Below are 15915 nucleotides of genomic sequence, written 5' to 3' on the forward strand. Positions count from 1 at the left end.
TCAGAGTGTTTTTGTTTTTTTTTTTTTTTTTTTTTTTTGCAGTACGCGGGCCTCTCACTGTTGTGGCCTCTCCCGTTGTGGAGCACAGGCTCCGGACACGCAGGCTCAGCGGCCATGGCTCATGGACCCAGCCGCTCCGCGGCATGTGGTATCTTCCCGGACCGGGGCACGAACCCGTGTCCCCTGCATCGGCAGGCGGACTCTCAACCACTGCGCCACCAGGGAAGCCCCAGAGTGTTTTTTGTTATACATTATTACAAGATACTGAATATAGTTCCCTGTGCTATACAGTAGGTCCTTGTTTTTTTATCTATTTTGTATATAGTAATGTGTATCTGTTAATCCCAAATTCCTAATTTGTCCCTTCCCCTGTTTCCCTTTTGGTAACCATATGTTTCTTTTCTATGTCCATGAGTCTATGATTTATAAATAAGTTCATTTGTGTCATATTTTATATCACATACAAGTGATATCATAAGATATTTGTCTTTCTCTGCCTGACTTACTTCACTTAGTACGATAATCCCTAGGTCCATCCACGTTGCTGCAAATGGCATTATTTGTGAATCGCTTTCATTCTCCACCCTTGAATTTTGGCCACCTAAGGGTGAAACTTTGTCTCTACCACACCCAGAAAGTGTAACTTCCAGAAATGAAAGCCTTTGCTCAGCACTAGATCAGGTCTCCCACTGTACCAGCTTCCGCTTTGATCCTGTGCTGCGTGATGCGGAGTCTGTCTGAAGGATACGCTGGTGTCTGAAGTATTCCTTCAATTTTCGTACAGCAAGGCAGCTGGCTTATGCTGACACTATTCTCTCCATCCACAGATCTCCTTGTCATGGAATCTGAAGGACCAAGTTGTCTTCAGTTTGCTCAGGCCTAGATTTTTTTTTTCTTTTCTGTATCCACACATTTCTGAAAGTCTTCACAATGTTGGGAGAATTCTTCAACCCCAAGTTTCTCTTTTGTTGTTTTCTATAGTGTCCCCGTTTCATTATTCAAAACTCTTTAGAAAATCTTGAAATCTTTTGATTATTAAGGAAGTATACAAGTTAGAATCAATTTCAATTGTAAACAACAGAAAACTCAAAAAACGGCTTAAGATACAAATTTCTCTCACACACACATAAATAAAATATGATCTGAGAGGCTCTGTCTGATGGGTGTCTATCCCAGTTTTACTTGCTGCAATATTATATGACTGCTTATTTCCCAACCTATTCCAGACTTTCCATTAACAGTACTTTGTTTCCTTTTTTTCCGTTTCCTACATTCCATTGGCTACACCAAGTTTTCTCCTGTTACTTTACAAGTTTTCCATTCTGCATTTTTTTATCTTATGATAGTTGCCCTTATCTCAAGAACCAAACTGAATTGATTTCTTAGACTTCTCCACATCTCTATCTTCCCCCATTAAGACACGTACCGTAGCACACTCACGTCACTTTAATCACACCTCTGCCAACCCCACATTGATTAGAGATACAATTTCAGTTCTGAGGAATTTTTAAATATTTTTTTTTAAAAACATTTTTGTCTTTTTTTTTTCTGTACACTTTTTTTTTTGGCTGTGTTGGATCTTCGTTGCTGTGCGCGGGCTTTCTCTAGTTGCGGCGAGCGGGGGCTTCTCTTGTGGCAGAGCGTGGGCTCTAGGCATGCGGGCTTCAGTAGTTGTGGCTCACGGGCTCAGTAGTTGTGGCTCGCAGGCTCTAGAGCGCAGGCTCAGTAGTTGTGGTGCACAGACCTAGTTGTTACGCGGCATGTGGGATCTTCCTGGACCAGGGCTCAAACCTGTGTCCCCTGCATTGGCAGACGTATTCTTAACCACTGTACCACCAAGGAAGTCCTGTCTTTCTTTTTTTTTTGCAGTACGCGGGCCTCTTACTGTTGTGGCCCCTCCCGTTGCGGAGCACAGGCTACGGACGCGCAGACTCAGCGGCCATGGCTCACGGGCCTAGCCGCTCCGCGGCATGCGGGATCCTCCCAGACCGGGGCACGAACCCGTGTCCCCTGCATCGGCAGGCGGACTCTCAACCACTGCACCACCAGGGAAGCCCCCTGTCTTTCTTTTTTTACTAATTTGTTTCATCATATTTATTTTCTATATCTCTTGCAGCATCCTCAGGAATTGTTCTCATTTGAGTGCTTCTCCAGTAGTATTTTTTTAATGGATTTTTGTCTGACAAACCTGAAGAATTATATGCCTGGTGATGTCTTTAATATTGTGAGTGTACATATTTAAATGACAGTTTGACTGAATACAAAATTCTAGGTACAAAGAACTACTTCAGTGCTTCAAAATATCACCCCACTGTCTTCCTGTATCCAAAGTCCCTTGGTCTGTATGATGTCAATCTAATTCTTGTTTCTTTGAAGAAGACTGGCTCTTTGTGTGAGCTTTTTAACGTTATCATTGTCTTTGCTCTTCTTAAAGTTTATTATAATATGTCTAGGTATAGGTTTTTCCTTATCTGTCCTCTTTGGCATTCTCTGAGCCCTTTACATGTAGCGTCTTTCATCCTTAATTTTGAGGAATTTATCACCGTTCACTTGAAATATTTCCTCCCCTCGGTTTGTTTTTTTTCTTTACTTCATAGGCTCTTTTATCCAGATATTGGCACTTGTACACTTCATTTCACTTACCTTTGTCCTCTTCCCCCTTCTATTTGATCTTATTCACAAATTCCTGCTTTGGGTGTATACATCACTATTATTTTCATGGAGCCAGAATATCTGTGTTTAAATCCTGGCTCCACCTCAGGCAATTTACTTAACCTCTTTGTGCCTCAATATCTTCATCTGTAACGTAGGAATAATGCTAGCTCCTGTCTCACAGAGTAATTGTGGGAACTAAATGAGTTAATATATGAAACACACGTAGAGCATTGCCGGGTACAAAGTAAATAATACATACATTCAAACTGTTACTATTATTATTAATTGTTCTTATATTTTCATACCTGTCATTTCTACTTACCCCTTTTTGACCTCTTGTATCAGCTTCCTATTATTTATGTCTTCTGTGAGGATATATGTTGCTTATTTTAAATTCATGGGTCATCTGTACCAATAATTCTGCTTTCAGAATTCATGTGGTGTACACTCTTCGGTTTCATTGTTTTTCTAGTTAGCTGTATGTTTTCGGGAAGAGCCATGCCCAGGTCTGGTTTCTCTTCTTGGTGACTTTAAGGTAATAGAGAAGATGTGCCTCTGTGCAGAGAGCCCCGGGTACCACACAGCAGCGATCCGTAGCCCTGTTTCCTGCCACCACACTGGCAAACTCCTGGTCAGGGATTTGCTCTTAAAAGTCTTAGCGAGATGCTGCTGCGCTGGAAAGAAAGAATCTGAGCGTGTGATGCACGGGTCCTGCAGTTCGGAGTGGGAGTGTGTGCAGGTGTGAGAGCTTAGCACCTGTTTCCATCAGTGTCTCACCTCACTCCACCCCAGCAGGGCTTCTAGGTCACCCTGAAATTATCCTGAGACACCAGCTGGCCTGGCTACTGCTTCCGTGATGATACTCTGAAGGCCATGTGTGGGAGAAGCCAGGTTAGAATTTAAAGCTCTGGTCTGGCTTTCTTGGTCCCTGGGTGTTCTCCTCCCTAGGCTGAGGCCCTCTCTGGCTATCCCCTCACTCACACCAGTTTGTGAGTCCTCCTGTCTATACTGGGCTTCCCACAGTTTTTCTGTTGGGCCTTCAGATCCTCACTTGCTCTCACTTCTGATTTGGGGAGATAGAACCAGCAGCCTAAGATGGCTGCCTTCTTATCAGGAGCCAGGAGTCTCCTCTTCACAGAAAACTTCTAGACCTTTTTCTCTTTGGTTTCAAAGATAAACTTGATGGTCAAACACTATGAGTTTCTTGGATGACACTACTCACTCTTAAGGTCACCATTGACCGGGGCTCTTTGAGATAAGGATTCATGGAAAGAAGACCACACACTCCCTACCTCCCACCCCAGAGGAGGGACTATTTTTTCTTTCTCTCTCTCTCTCTCTTTTTTTTTGTTGTTGCTTTTCCTTTCTTTTCCTTCTCCTTCCCCTTCCCATTCTTCTTCTCTTCCTCCTCCTCCTCTGCCTCCTCCTCCTTCTTCTCTTCCCCCTCCTCCTTCTTCTCCTTCTTCTCCTTCTTCTCCTTCTCCTTCTCCTTCTCCTTCTTCTCCTTCTCCTTCTCCTTCTCCTTCTCCTTCTCCTTCTTCTTCCTCTTCTCCTCCTCCTCCCCTCCAGTTTCTTCTTTTCTTCACAGAACCTTGCACGTAATGGCCTCTTGGTAAATACATAATGACGTGACTTGGATCTATATCTAACTCTTGTCGGGCGATCTTTTCAAAGGAACTGATGAGACCACCTGTAATAGAAAGAGACTGGGGCTTCCCTGGTGGCTTAGCAGTTAAGAATCCGCCTGCCAATGCAGGGGACATAGGTTCGAGCCCTGGTTCGGGGAGATCTCACATGCCGCAGAGCAACTAAGCCCGTGCGCCACAACTACTGAGCCTGTGCTCTAGAGCCTGTGAGCCACAACTACTGAGCCTGTGCTCTAGAGCCTGTGAGCCACAACTACTGAGCCTGAGTGCCACAACTACTGAAGCCCATGCACCACAACTACTGAGCCCACGTGCCAAAACTACTGAAGTCCAAGTGTCTGGCACCCATGCTCCACAAAAAGAGAAGCCACCACCATGAGAAGCCCATGCACCACAAGGAAAAGCAGACCCCACTCACCGCAACTAGAGAAAGCCCGCACACAGCAATGAAGACCCAATGCAGCCATAAATAAATAAGAAAGAGTCTGCCTTTCTTTTCTTAATTTTAAGTCTGAGTAACTGAAAATTCTGATGAAGGGTGTGTGCAAGTGTATAACAAATTCCTTACGTGATTAGTCAAGCTACCCCACTTGAAACAAGTTTTATTTTTGTCTCTGTTACTGGTAAACTGCATGGACTACTTTTACTTGGCTCAGATCAAGTTTGATCAACGTGTTTGGCACATAAATGAATACATCCCTAAATAAATCAACCTGTTCGGGCAAAACAAATGAATCTAGTATGACAGGAGCCAAGCAGAAACTTCCCCTGAAACTTTCCAGTGAATATGACACACAATCAGTGTCTAAAGCTTTCCCCACCACCGCAGGGAGCAGAGCGGCACCTGCCTTGCTGCACGTTGCAGTTTACACAGTCTGTGTCACACTGTTGCTTTGACTCAGAACTCAGTGATGGACAGATTAATTTACCTGGAGAGCGTCCGATCTTAATCTCAAATCTGCCTCTGCTTTTGGTGCGAATGTTGAGAATTCTAAGAAAGAAAACAGAAATGCTCTCATATCTGGCATATGAAAGACAAATGATTAATTGTGCTTTAGTTTTTAACAGCATTCTTTTGAAAGTGCCTACATAGGCCCGTGGGAATAGAAGTTTCTGTCATATGCGTGTTGCTTTAAAGTCCACTGAAAGTATAGTTTCTCACACTTAGTATTTCATAGTGAATTATCTTGGTTCTCAGTGATGAGTGGGTACCTGTATGACAAGAAAATTTGTGTCTCTTTTTTAAAATTAATTAATTAATGAATTTGGTTGCACCGGGTCTTAGTTGTGGCAGGAGGGCTCCTTAGTTGTGGCATGTGAACTCTTAGTTCGGCATGCATGTGAGATCTAGTTCCCTGACCAGGGGTCGAACCCTCACCCCCTGCACTGGGAGCGTGGAGTCTTATCCACTGCGCCACCAGGGAAGTCCCAGATTTGTGGCTCTCGGTGGTTCACACACAGCCTCAGATAGTCTATACTGTTATGTATATTTGAAATGACCACTGGCAGCTAAAGTATATTCTTGGACTGCAGTGAGGCTTATTTTAGAGGCCGCACTGGGGAGCAAAATAACACAGTCTTGGGAATTAAATAGACGTCAGATTGAGCCCTGGCTCTGCCACCAAGTTAAAGCTCCAGGCATGTAACGTCATCTTTCTGGGCCTAAGTTTCCTCATCTGCCTATGATGTATGTGAGATGTAAGTGAGATGATGTATGAAAAGTGTCTGATACATAAGTGATGTTTAAATGATAGTTTCAATGACCCATTAAAGTCATAACATTTACTTAATAAGCATTTATTTATTCATATTGTGTGCTGATTTCCAGGAAGGGATAAAACACAAATGTTTTCTGTCTTTCCATCATGTATATCTCAATACATAGAAAATTTATGTTACATATATGCCTACTGGATCCATGCAGATGAATAAATATGTCACATACCTCCCATACAACTCTCAAAATTAGAAATTGAAGAGTCAATGGGAAATTCCACTTCTCTTTTTAGAGTTTGAATTGCTCCAGATCCTTGGAATGACCATAATATCAATTGTATATAAACTGAAGTATTATACAGCTACATATTTCTGATTTATCACATTCACTTTTTCAGGAATGCAATAAAATGTTGTTGTTGTGACATCGTACTTCATCACTTTTATTCATGCCCTCAGCTTCAGCACTTTTTATTACAAATTTTAGAGATATATGATATAAATTATATAAATTTTATATGATATAAATTATATAAATTTTAGACCTGTTTTTAAAAATTTTGCATAAGAAAGAATACTTTCAATCTTTTAATAAAATTAATGGTGTTATATCAAAACTTGATAAAGATAGCACCAAAAAATAATAATAAAACCCTTATAGCCCATCAATTTTTGCAGTGACTGCAAAAGCAGTAAATAAAGTTATTTTCAATGGAGCACAGTAATACATTCATAAAATAATTCATAAATATCAGGTAGAGTTCATTATAGGAACATAAAAATGGTGCAAAATTGGGAATTCCATAAATGCAGTTCCCTGTATTACTATATAAAAAGCATATGATCTGTGGTGGCTTTGTAACATGTCAATTTGTCCAGGCTGAATCAAATTCCTTCCCTTAATTATAGAATAAATCAGTTGAAGTAATGAAAATATTAACAACTATGAACAATTTGTGCGTATATAAGCAATGACAAGTCCTTAAGCTGACAAAAAGCGGTAATAAAATGTTATCAATTTTAAGACATATTCTGATTTCAGAGGTTTAAAATGTCAAAAAGATGTGCCTCTAATAATCAGTGAAATATGGCATTTCAAATTGTTGAGGAAAAGATGGGATATTCATTGCAATTAACACATTTGACAATACGAAAACAATTCTCTTTGACAAAATAAAAATGTACACAAAACAAATGACAAATTATAAGAGTTATTTTAAAAACATGAGTGGGGGAAAAGCATGACAAAGGGTTAATTACCTTACTATAAAAAGAATTCTTATAAATTAATAAGGAAATGATCAATAGTTAAGAAAAATGGGCCAAAGACATGAGCAGACAGAGCTCTGCAAAGAGACATATGGACAATAAGTCAGTGACAGAGTACTCAACTTCACTCTTGATTTAAAATGCAAATTAAAACAAAATACGATTTACACTTATCAGACTGGCAAAAATTTTAAAGTTTGATAACACCCAGCATTGCTAAGAGTAAGGGAAAATAAACACATTTATACACTATTATTGGTGGAAGCATAAATGGTACGTCAGATTTCAAATTTTGTTCTTGGCTTTATAGAAATTATGTCAGTGATTTGTAAAGTCTTCTAAAATGGAGTATTTGAACACCAATTTATCAACCATGTGCTTTTGTAATCAAACCAATCTAGATGAAGGCTGGGCCTTAGGATTTGACGTCGAGAAGGAAAGAAGCTAGGCTCCTGGTAACCCTATATTTGTATACGTCAGGGTTTCCTTTAAGGTCTGTTCACAACTCCATATACGTGCTTGTATACATGGTTCTGCCCGTAAATGCCGCTTGGAGCTTGGAGCTGGGTGGCCCTGTGGGTGTCTCTCATTTCCAGTTTTTACTTGCCGTGGGACTTGGGTAAGACACTTTCATTAAGACCTGGAAGATAGGTAGAACAATAGCTGCTTCCCAGAACTGTGATGTGAACGGAATGAGATAACTTATATAAAGCTTTTATCATGTTACCTGACACATAGTATACTTAATAAATACTGTTATTATTATTTTATAATCAGCTCACAATCTTGGCTATTGGCCCATTTTAAAATGCTGTCTTGTGCTTAATTTAATAGGGTTCTGGAGAAAAGGAAGCTTTTTGGATTCAGCAGTTCATCTGTAATTGCCTTTCTTCACGTGCCAATTGTTGTTTTTGTTTTAATTCTTGCCATAAAGTTCTCACCTCACATCTTTGGTCAACACTCACATAGTGTTCTAGGCCCTTCTCTTGTCTTAAGATGACTTCCGGTCAGGACAGCCATGTGCAAAAACATCCTGCATTTCATGATGGTTTAACTTCTCTGTAGAAGCCAAGTTGGCGGAAGGGACAGCTAACTCAAAGAATGTCACAATTTGCTGGTTGGAATCCGTAGTTGGAACTCTGGTGGCATCTATTCCTAGCAGTCCCATGGTGACATTGCATTTGTGTTTGGGAGGGAGCCTCTGAGGAAAAGCTACTTACTGCCCTTTCAGAATTGAAAAAACTCCACGTGAAAATCAGCTACAATGAAATATATGTATATGTGAAACCGAATATTGAATACATATATAGAATATTGAAACATATATATTTCATATTTATAATATATACATTATATATTTTTTAATCAAAATATAGTTGTATCTTGCTTTGAAATCAGAGAATCTGACACACGTGAGCCAGGTATGAAGAGTGGAGATTTGAGTGGATTCGATAAAGACCTTAGTTGGAACCAAGTAGTCGAACATGAAGTGATGTTTACCCCTGGAATGTGATCATGTCAGTGGATACGTGCACCTGTCCTGTTATATGGAAGAACGAGAGCGAAACTATAAACACATGCATTGGGCTAATTATATGAAGTCATCTTAACCGTGGAATAACTTCTAGCTTTCAAGCGGAAAGAGAAAGTTAATTATTGCAGAATTAATAAGCTCCAAACTGCTCTGGAATCATTGGTATTAGTATATCTAAATGGAGACGGTAGGAATCAGAAGGGAATGGTGAGCACCAGAAACTGAGAGGTCAGGAGGGCACATCCAGCTGTGTCTAAACTGACGAGCCACACAACTCACATCTTTTGTACTGATTGTTCGCTGTATCTGGAAGATGCTCTGGGCTGCAAGTAACAGAAATCTCAACCTGTCCTACATGTGAAGGAAAGGTATTATTTCACAGAGCAGGAAGTCTAAATGTAGGACAGGCTCCAGATGCAGCACAATGAAGGCTCTGGCTCTGTTTAATTGTTATTGCTCTGCCCTGTGTGTGTAGCTTTGTCCTTAGCCTGTTTCCACTATTATTACAAGAGGAGGGAAAGGGAGGGGAGGAGAGGGAGGAGAGGAGGGGAGGGAGGGCTTTCCCATCAGCCTCATTAAGCTAGCAGCTGTCAGTGGCCACTATTGCATCGCACATTATTGCCATAGACATGTCACGTGCTGATTGGCTTAAACGTCATCCCTGAGTCAATTACTTGACAAGAGGATGGAATTGATGTTATTGGCCTAGACCAGATAGAGACCTCAAATCTCCCACTTAGAGGATGGAATCAGATTCCCCTTTATCACACAAGCTGCATATGAACAAAACTGGAGCTCTGTTAGATAGAATATGATGGGGGCCAGATGGGGAATGCATGCCTGATAGACAGCTAGCAGATTATACCACATATACTAATCAAGCAACCTCTGACCAGGAATCAAAATTTTAAAATTCACTGTCCATAGGACATAACAGACTGATCACTCTGCAAGTTATACCTCTCACAAGTTAATATATTAGCATCTGAGTTTATACAGTTATCTCTCCAGGTCTTCAGAGAACTAAACCATTCTTGATGTGTTGACAAAACAGGTGTCTGTGCCTGCATTTCTGAGGACCAGCCACACACCACAGAATATAATGATTTCACCAAGGGGGCTTTAGTTGGCATTCATTGATGTCCCCCTTCTTGTCATATTTCATCATTCATATTTTATATTTCATCGAGTTTGAGTACATAATTGCTCTAAATGCATCAGTGGGAGCACCCTAAGTCTGTACCCTGGTTTAAAGTCTCAATCCAGTGCAAATCCAAATCCAAATGATTTCCTTTCCTCCCCATTTATTATGTTCTTTTAATTCTTACATATTTATATAACTATATAAATTTATTTAAACGTGCAACATTTTTTTGTTTATTATCTGTCACATCCACTGGACTAAGGGTAACGAGGACAGAGGCTTTGTCTGTTTTATTTACCACTGTAGCCCAGGACCTCAGTCTAAGCCTGGGCACTATTCTGTGCCAGGCATATAGTTGGTCTTCAATAAATTCCAGGCAGTCCTTGCTTTGCACAGTTAGTGTGAGACCATAAAATGACTGTGTAAAGCATTCTTAATAAACTACGGAAAAAGTTAGAATTGTTCCACGATCGTTAAAAATGTTTGTCGAAACAAAAACTCTAATGTCAGTTACAAATGCATAGCAAAATGAGAAAAGAGTGAAACTCATATTCACTTAGTATACTGTAGTTTAAAAATTAGAAACATAGGAAAAAATAAAGTGTTTTATATATTTTTGCAAAAAATTTATTGAGTACTTTGCTTCTGTATGTCTATTCTCTACTTCACTAATTCCTGGTTTTACATTCAATATATTCACCCTTGTGCTTTCTTTTGTTTTATACAGTTCCTTTCTTCCTAGCTTTTTGAGCTGCAATTTTTAAAAACAAAAATTTATTGGAGTATAGTTGACTTACAATGCTGTGTTAGTTTCTGCTGTACAGCAAAGTGAATCAGTTAAACATATGTCCACTGTCTTTTAGGTTCTTTCCCCATATAGGTCATTACAGAGTACTGAGTAGAGTTCCCTGTGCTATACAGTAGGTCCTTATTAATTATCTATTTTATATATAGTAGTGTGTATATGTCAATCCCAATCTCCCAGTTTATCCCTCTCCTGCCTTTCCCCCCTGGTAACCATAAGTTTATTTTTTACATCTGACTCTATTTCTGTTTTATAAATAATGAACTACAAATTTCGCTCATTACTTTTTGTTCTTTCTTTCTTTTTTTTTTTTTTTTGCGGTATGCGGGCCTCTCACTGCTGTGGCCTCTCCCGCTGCAGAGCACAGGCTCCGGACGTGCAGGCCCAGCGGCCATGGCTCACGGGCCCAGCCGCTCCACGGCATGTGGGATCCTCCCGGACCGGGGCACGAACCCATGTCCCCTGCGTCAGCAGGCGGACTCCAACCACTGCACCACCAGGGAAGCCCTGTTCTTTCATTTTTATTGAGAAAGTATTTAGTGCTATTAATTTTTCTCTAATCACTGCTTTAAATACATCCTGTAGATTCCGATATATAGTGTTTTCACTGTCTATTACTTGTTTAAAATCATATACTTTCAGCTTGTATTTCTCCTTTTAGCCAAGGGTTGTTTAATAAAAGATTTTGTTTTTATATTTCTGTGACTACTCTGATGTGAAGACTGCTACCTCTGCTTTCTTTTTGTTTCCATTTGCCTGGTATACTTTCATTCATCCCTTCATGTTTAGCCTTTCTGAAGCATTTTGTTTTAGGTGTGTCTCTTGTACATAGCATGCAGTTGAGTTTAGTTTTGTGAGCCAAATTGAAAATCTTTTTGTTTTAATAAATAAATCAAGGACTTCCCTGGTGGCACAATGGTTAAGAATCCACCTGCCAATGCAGGGGACACGGGTTCGAGCCCTGGTCCAGAAGATCCCACATGCCGTGGAGCAACTAAGCCCGTGCGCCACAACTACTGAGACTGCGCTCTAGAGCCCGCGAGCCACAACTACTGAGCCCGTGTGCCACAACTATGGAAGCCCGCACGCCTAGAGCCCGTGCTCTGCAACAAGAGAAGCCACTGCAATGAGAAGACTGTGCACCGCAACAAAGAGTCGCCCCCGTGCGCGGCAACGAAAACCCAACGCAGCCAAAAATAAATAAATTTATTTTTTAAAAAGTAAATTAAGCGCATTCAGCTATATTGTTATAACTGACAAATTTGACATTAATTCTATCATAACATTTTATTATATTTTGTTATATTCCTTATGTTCCTCTATGAGACATATTTTCTTTGCTATTTTATTTATAACTCTTTTAGGAAGGTTTCTATTTTTGTTTTAGTGAGTACTTTTGTACTTACACCTTTTTAAATGTTCTTGGTCTCTTGTTCTGTTAATCAACATTTTATTATCTGGCTTATCAAGAATTTTCATTTTTTCAGGTATCTTTAATATCCAGCTAATACATATCTAACAATTAGCTTTTTCTACCTTCCTTATCCTCCCATTTAAAAAAGGCATTATAAAAAAAAAAAGGCATTATTTCTACTTTGTTATAATATGTAATATTTATAATAGTGACCCACCCTCACACCCACCTTTGTTTAATGCTTACCTTCAGTTCTTTTATTCAAGTTCGTCCAGTCATCACTTGGTTGGATGAAGTTCATTCTCTAGTAAATTTCTCAGGAAGGGCTTATTGATGCAGAATTCCCTACATCTGTGTTTTTCTATGGCCTTGATATATGGACAGCTTAACCGAATATAAAATTTTTGATTCACACTTTCTTTGCCTGAGTCCGTTAAAAATGCTCCTCAATTGCTATCTTGCTTTGCATATTTGTTCTGAAAAGTCTGATGCTACTCTAATTCTTTTGCCTTTTCATATTTGGTAGTTTTACCTGGAAACATCTTTTTGTACTTCTGGAAATTTTCTTGGATGATAGATAGCTCAAATATTAGCTCTTTTCCATTATTTTGTTTTCTTCTTCAGGGACTCTAATAGTACCAATGCTACAACTCTGCTGCCTGTCTTCTAGTTCCAGTTCTTTACTTTCTCTTTGATCCTTTTTACAGAAGAATTTGACTTCTGCAAAATTGCATATTAAAAATAATAGACTTACAGAAGAAAACAGGATAAGACAAATCACTTAAAACCAATGCAACTTGATAAACTAGAGCGCTAGCAATTGTAATATAATAATTATAATAAAAATATCAGCACAATTTAAAATTCCTAAAAATAAAAACTATGATAAACTTCATAGGGCATTACCTTAAACAAGCAAACACACAGAAGTGAAGACAGAGACATTTTATGAAGTCGCTGGCTTGTAGTCTTCAGAAATGTCCAGGTCATGGACCTCCAAGGAAGGCTGAAGAGCTGATCCAGATTAAAGGAGAAAAAAGTGACATGACAACAGAAATCCTAAAAAGATGTGGATGGACCTTTGATGCATATGACTTAAGTATAAGCCAGCTTGAAAAGGCTACATACTGGAGGGGAGAGAGGGATGAAGAGATAGAGCACAGAGGATTTTATGGCGTGAAACTGTTCTATATAGTACTATAGTGGTAGATACTTGTCAAAACCCGTAGACTGTACAACACAAAAAGTGAACCCTAATATAAACTATGGATTCTAATGAATAATAACATGTCAACATTATGGTTCATCAATTGTTGCAAAGGTACCACACCGGTGCAAGATGTTAATAACGGGGGAAACTGGGGAGGGGAGGAGGCAGGAGAGGGCATGTGGGAACTGTCTGCACCTTCCACTCCTTTTTATGTAAATCTAAAACTGCTCTGAGAATTCCCTGGCGGTCCAGTGCTTAGGACTCCGTGCTTTCACTGCCCTGGCCCAGGTTCAATCCCTGGTCAGGGAACTAAGATCCCGCAAGTGCGTGGCATGGCCTAAATAAATAAATAAAGCTGCTCTAAAAAATATAGAAGTCTATTAATTAAAAAAAAAGAAAGGCAGCCAAATGCTACACATGATCCTGAACCAGGAAGACCATTTTTTCCCCTTTGCTATAAAGGACGTTACTGGGACAATTAGTTAAATTTGAATAAGGGCTTTAGCTTACATAACATTGTGTCAATATCTATTTCCTGATTTTATCACTGTACTGTTAGTTGTGTAAAGGAATGTCCTTGTTTTTAGGAAATACACAATTGGGATTTAGGGATTACAGGAGTATCAAGTGTACAACTCACACAATTCAGAAAAAGACAACAGGGTTTCCTTGGTGGCGCAGTGGTTAAGAACCCACCTGCCGATGCAGGGGACACGGGTTTGAGCCCTGGTCCTGGAAGATCCCACATGCCGCGGAGCAACTAAGCCCATGTGCCACAACTACTGAGCCTGCGTGCCACAACCGCTGAAGCATGCACACCTAGAGCCCGTGCTCTGCAGCAAGAGAAGCCACCGTAGTGAGAAGCCCGCACGCTGCAACAAAGAGTAGCCCCTGCTTGCCGCAACTAGAGAAAGCGCGCGCGCAGCAATGAAGACCCAACACAGGCAAAATAATTAATTAATTTTTTAAAAAAACCACTCCCTGCTCTCCTCTCCCCCCAGCCCTTGACAACCACCCTTCTACTTTCTGTCTCTATGAAGCTGACAACAGTAGAGACCCCATATAAGTGGAATCATACAGTATTTGTCCTCTTGTGACTGGCTCACTTCACTCAGCATGACGTCCTCAAGTTTCATCCATGTAGTAGCATGGGTTAGAATTTCCTTCCATGGGATGGATAGACTACCTTTTGTTTATCCTTTTATTTTTCAGTGGACGCTTGGTTGCTTCCACCTTTTGGCTATGGTGAACAATGCTGCTGTGAACACGGATATATAAATATCTCTTCGTGTCCCTGTTGTCAATTATTTTGCGTATATACTGTCATTATAATTTTGATATAATTTTTAAGTTTATAATTTTTTCATCCCATTATTATGGTCCACATTATTTTGTATAATTTGAATGACAAAGTTGTAAGGGACTTTACAGATGACCTGGCCCAACTCTCTCATTTTTCAGAGGAAGAAGCTAATACCCAGTAGGCTTTAGTAGATGAAGTCTCACAATTAATTCGTGGCAGAATTGAGACTAGAACTCAAGCCTCTGGACTCCTAATCCAGAGAGTTTGCTATCATACGGGCCCTCCCTGTGACCCTGCTAGTGATATCCACCCCCTCTCCTGCTTGAATCTAAAACTTGTTGAAGACAATCTTATATGCGCTCACATACTTGATATTTTGAAAAACTGGGCAAAGTCGTACTGCCTGTACCTAAATTAATAACTTTTATCTCTGGAAGAGAATTAACTAGCAACTAGCAATGTGTACACGCCTCCTCAAGACTGGCACCAAAAGCAAGACTCCCCAGAGGCAGATATACTACGACAAACAGCTTTGCGACTGGTTACTTGTCATGGCAACGGCTCGAGGAAGAAAAACGAAATCCTAAACTCTCTGGCTTCTACAAGCTTGTAAGAGCCAATTATGCACCTCTCTTCCCAATTCCACGTTTGGTGACGTAACATTGGCAGCTTGAAATCAGCCATAGTGGAAGAGTGTACACCTCAGAAACCAGCAGATGCTACGAACTGTGCCCCATGTTCCCACTGAAAGCCGGCGGTTAAGCATTTATCAGCACCTACTGTTGCCAGGGACTGGGCTCAGAGTTATGGGTGGTGGTGGCAATGTTATTTAGTCCAGCTTGTAATCGATAAACCTTAGTCATTTAGTCATATTAAGCCAACCATTTATTCTTCTTTAAAATATTTATTTATTTGTTTTTGGCTGCATTGTGGCGCGCGGGCTTGTCTCTAGTTGTGGCGTGTGGGTTTTCTCTCTCTAGTTGTGGCACGTGGGCTCCAGGGCGCGTGGGCTCAGTAGTTGCGGCACGTGGGCTTCTTTGCCCCGCGGCATGTGGGATCCTAGCTCCCCAACCAGGGGTCGAGCCCATGTCCCCTGTATCGGAAGGCAGACTCTTTACCACTGGACTCCCAGGGAAGCCCCCCAATCATTTATTCTTACTCTACTAGTTATATTTGTTTCCTCAGGTGTAAAAAATAAAAGCAACAAAAATGTCATCTA

The sequence above is a fragment of the Leucopleurus acutus genome (genome assembly GCF_964270905.1).
Source record: "Leucopleurus acutus genome assembly, chromosome: 14".
NCBI classification, from domain to species: domain Eukaryota; kingdom Metazoa; phylum Chordata; class Mammalia; order Artiodactyla; family Delphinidae; genus Leucopleurus; species Leucopleurus acutus.